Raw genomic sequence first — 5,000 nt, forward strand, 5'->3', positions numbered from 1 at the left:
AAGTTCACAGTTCTTGAAGAACCAAAAGAGAGCAAAGCCTCACCTTTTCTTATTTTTATTCAATAATATTTTATTCAAAAACGTTTACAGACTTCAGGGCCTATTTAAGGGCTCTATAAAACTTGACAGACAAGAAAATATATTCTAAAATAACTCCTAATTGATACCTTACCATATCATGACTCAAATTTGACCTAAAAAGCATTAAATGCACCTAAAAATAAGGAAAATACCTAAAAAAACGTTCTAAATAATAAAAGCCCTAAATTCAGGTAGATTTGGTCTGAAATAAAGGCTCCAGAATTGGAAAAAATTTCCATTAACTGATATAGAGCTGGAAAGTCAATCAGCCACTAATCCACGCCATAAATCACTCCCAATTAAACCAGATCAGCCCTAAACAGATTGAAGCTAATTTATTACGCTTTCATCTTCCTTTGGGCCAAGCTTGGAATGTCCTGTGCTAGAATCATGGTCCTCTTATTTGGGCATTATGACGCTATATGACCTACTCCCAAACAACGAAAACACTTAATATCACGATTACGAGTTTGGGATTCATTTTTACCTTTGTTGACACTGAGAGCATCATCTCTCCTTTTTGGTGGTTCGGCTTTGGACTTGAAAACAGCCCGTTTGTCTTTCCTCCCATTTGACCTCCATGAAGTAGAGAAGCTCGGATTTTGAAATTACCGAGTTCCTTTCCTTTTAAGCTGTCGTTCCACCTTTATTGCCATGTGCACCATGTCCTCCAACTCCACGTAGTGCTGCAACTCCACCACGTTGGCAATGTCGCGATTCAGCCCATTCAGAAACCTTGCCATGGTAGCTTCTCTATCCTCCTCTACATTTACCTAAATCATAGTAATCTCCATCCCCTTGTGGTAGTCATCCATGCTCCTATAGCCTTGAGGAAGACTCTGTAATTTCTGATACAAGTCCTTATAATAGTGACTAGGAATAAACCGCCCCCTCATGATTGCCTTCATTTCCTCCCAAGTCTCAATAGGTCTCTCATGGTTTCTCCTTCTGTTCATCACAAGTTGATCCCATCATATAATAGCATAGTCAGTAAACTTAATGACAGCGAGTTTTACATTTTTCTCCTCAGAGTAGTTGTGGCACTCAAAGATTAACTCCACCTTCTTCTCCCACTCCAAGTATGCTTTGGATCATTTTTCCCTTGGAATGTTGGTATCTTCATTTTTATGTTTCCTAGGTTCCTGTCAGTCCCATCTTGCCATCTTAGATCTCTTCGGAAACCTCTGCCACGCCTTTCTCCCCTTGGCACAAACCTGCCCTCATTGTTCAATTTAGCTTGATCTTCTTCATCTTCAAACTTATGCTCGTGGTAGTCATCAGAATCATTCATGCGAGAATACCTTTCTTGCCTTCTAGAATTAGGCCCTCTTTGGGGACGCTCCTCACGCAAAGTAGCAATAACAGTGTCTTGCCTATCCATCCGATCCCGAATCTCATTAAACACCATGTTCATGCATTCAAATTGTTGTTGCCTAGCCTGCAAAATGATGGACGACTCCTCCCCTCCTTACCTATTTGATGTTTCACACCTGAAAGACATACTTTTGAAACAACAGAGAATTGTTAGAAATAATTCCTCACAACACTCCCTCACGTGTTTACACTCAAATTATGTCACTCCCACTCGTGTTTCACTCTTAAATTGGCTTTTGCCCGATAGTTGTCTCACACTCTCTTGCCTTTTTCCACTCATAACTTCAACTTTTCAGTTTTTCATTAAACTAATAAACTTGATCAAGAAATTCAACTTGTAGTATAAAAACAAATACCAACGGCAAGAAAATATGATAGAAACACTAAATCAAAGGAAGAGAACAAAAGAAAATGATATTCTGGTCTGAGAGAATTGAAACTACAAACAATTTTTTTTTCTTTTTTTTCTAATTCTGTTCTGATGTCTTTTTTGCTCTTTTTTTTTTTTTTTTTTTTTTTCTTTTTGACGTTTTATTTTTATTTTCTTTTTTTGGAGCTGGGTGCACGATTTTAACCTAGTGCACTTCAACAAAAACAAAAAAAATAAGAACGATGAATGAAGAACACAAAAGGAATAGGATAGGATGATAACAAGAAACAAAAAAAAAATAAAGGGATAGAAAACTGATTTTAGAACCTGTGCTCTGATACCAAATGATGCGGACCTCAATCGACACGCTTTGAGACCCAAGAAAAATATTGGAATATTTAATACCAAATGATGTGAACCTCAATCGACACGCTTTGAGACCCAAAAAAAATATTGGAATACTTGCTCAAGAAAACTAAAATTCAGATTTTTGATAGAAACCCTGACCCAACGTTTATAATCGAAATGCGAACCAAAGGTATAAGTTGACCTTGACCCAATGATTATAAAGAATCACGAACCAAAGGTATAAAGTTTGAATGCCACAAGGAAGAATCCCTGATAAGTTCACAGTTCTTGAAGAACCAAAAGAGAGCAAAGCCTCAACTTTTCTGATTTTTATTCAATAATATATTATTCAAAATCGTTTACAGACTTCAGGGCCTATTTAAGGGCTCCATAAAACTTGACAGACAAGAAAATATATTCTAAAATAACTCCTAATTGATACTTTACCATATCAGGAATCAAATTTGACCTAAAAAGCATTAAATGCCCCTAAAAATAAGGAAAATACCTAAGAAAACGTTCTAAATAATAAAAGCCCTAAATTTAGGTAGATTTGGTCTGAAATAAAAGCTCCAGAATAGGAAAAAATCTCCATTAACTGATATAGAGCTGGAAAGTCAATCAGCCACTAATCCACGCCATAAATCACTCCCAATTAAGTCAGATCAGCCCTAAATAGCTTGAATTAAATTTATTACGCTTTCATCTTCCTTTGGGCCAAGCTTGGAATGTCCTGTGCTAGAATCAGCCCAAATCTCTTGAATCAGCCCATTAAGTGCTTCTTTGATCTTCTTGGATCTTGCTCCTGTAATAGGCCCAACTGGAACATGCAATGGATCCTTGAATGTGCCGTTTAAGTGGGGGATAGAACAAGAAAAGGCATTTAATCAGATCAAAGAAAAGTTAACTAATGGACCTTTGCTTGTTTTACTTAACTTTGCTAAAAGTTTTGAAATTGAGTGTGATGCTTCAGGAATAGGTATTGGAGCTGTTTTGATGCTGATACGAACCTCAATCGACACGCTTTGAGACCCAACAAAAATATTGGAATATTTAATACCAAATGATGCGAACCTCAATCGACACGCTTTGAGACCCAACAAAAATATTGGAATACTTGCCCAAGAAAGCTAAAAATCAGATTTTCGATAGAAACCCTGACCCAACGTTTATAATCGAAATGCAAACCAAAGGTATAAGTTGACCTTGACCCAATGATTATAAAGAATCACGAACCGAAGTTATAAAGTTTGAACGCCACAAGAAAGAATCCCTGATGATGAGATCCAACAAGAATTGAGGGATCCATTGCATGTTCTATTTGGGCCTATTACAAGAGCAAGATCCAAGAAGATCAAAGAAGCACTTAATGGGCTGATTCAAGAGATTTGGGTTAATTCTAACGCAGGACATTCCAAGCTTGGCCCAAAGGAAGATGAAAACACAACAAATTTAGTTCAAGCTATTAAGGGCTGATCTGGCTTAATTGGGAGTGATTTGTGGTGTGGATTAATGTCTGATTGACTTTTTAGCTCTGTTAATGAAGATTTTTTCCTTTTCTGGATGCTGTTATTTTAGACCAAATCTACCTGAATTTAGGACTTTTATTATTTAGAACGTTTTTTAGGTATTTTCCTTGTTTTTAGGTGCATTTAATGCTTTTTAAGTCAAATTTGATTCCTGATATGGTAAGGTATCAATTAGGAGTTATTTAAGAATATATTTTCTTGTCTGTCAAGTTTTATGGAGCCCTTAAATAGGCCCTGAAGTCTGTTAACGTTTTTTATGATATTATTGAATAAAAATCAGAAAAGGTGAGGCTTGGCTTTTCTTTTGGTTCTTCAAGAACTGTGAACTTATCAAGGATTCTTCCTTGTGGCGTTCAAACTTTATACTTTCGGTTCGTGATTCTTTATAGTCATTGGGTCAATGTCAACTTATACCTTTGGTTCGCGTTTCAATTATAAACGTTGGGCTAGAGTTTCTATCATAAATCTGAATTTTAGCTTTCCTGGGTAAATATTTCAATATTTTTTTTGGGTCTAAAAGCGTGTTGATTGATGTTCGCATCATTTGGTATCAGAGCGCAGGTTCTAAAATTAGTTTTCTATCCCTTTATTTTTTTTGTTTCCTGTTATCATCCTATCCTATTAGTTAGGGCAGATTTTTTCCTATTTCGGATCTGCTAATTTCAAACCAAATCAACTTTTATTTAGGGTTTTATTATTTAGTACGTTTTTAAGGTATTTTCCTTGTTTTTAGGTGCATTTAATGCTTTTTAGGTCAAATTTGATTCCTGATATGGTATGGTATCAATTAAGAGTTATTTTAGAATATATTATCTTGCCTGTCAAGTTTTGTGGAGTCTTTAAATAGGCCCTGAAGTCTGTAAACGTTTTTCATAATATTATTGAATGAAAATCAGAAAAGGTGAGTCTTTGCTCTTTTTTTTGTTTTTCAAGAACTGTGAACTTATTAGGGATTCTTCTTTGTTGCGTTCAAACTTTATACCTTCGGTTCATGATTATTTATAATCATTGGGTCAAGGTCAACTTATACCTTTGGTTCGCGTTTCGATTATAAAAGTTGGGTCAAGGTTTCTATCAAAAATATGAATTTTAGCTTTCTTGGGCAAATATTCCAATATTGTTTGTTGGGTCTCAAAGCGCGTAGATTGAGGTTCGCATCATTTGGTATCAGAGTGCAGGTTCTAAAATCAGTTTTCTATCCCTTTATTTTTTTTGTTTCCTGTTATCATCCTATCCTATTCCTTTTGTGTTCTTCATTCATCGTTCTTATTTTTTTTTTTTTTTTTTTTTTGTTGAAG

At 35.5% G+C, this 5,000-nt stretch overlaps 1 pseudogene; it reads left to right on the forward strand.

The window, feature by feature from the left end:
- The window catches only part of LOC142607566 (uncharacterized), a 25,818-nt pseudogene that overhangs the window by 783 nt on the left and 20,035 nt on the right, over positions 1-5,000 (forward strand).

This window comes from Castanea sativa, chromosome 8 (genome assembly GCF_040712315.1).
Source record: "Castanea sativa cultivar Marrone di Chiusa Pesio chromosome 8, ASM4071231v1".
NCBI classification, from domain to species: domain Eukaryota; kingdom Viridiplantae; phylum Streptophyta; class Magnoliopsida; order Fagales; family Fagaceae; genus Castanea; species Castanea sativa.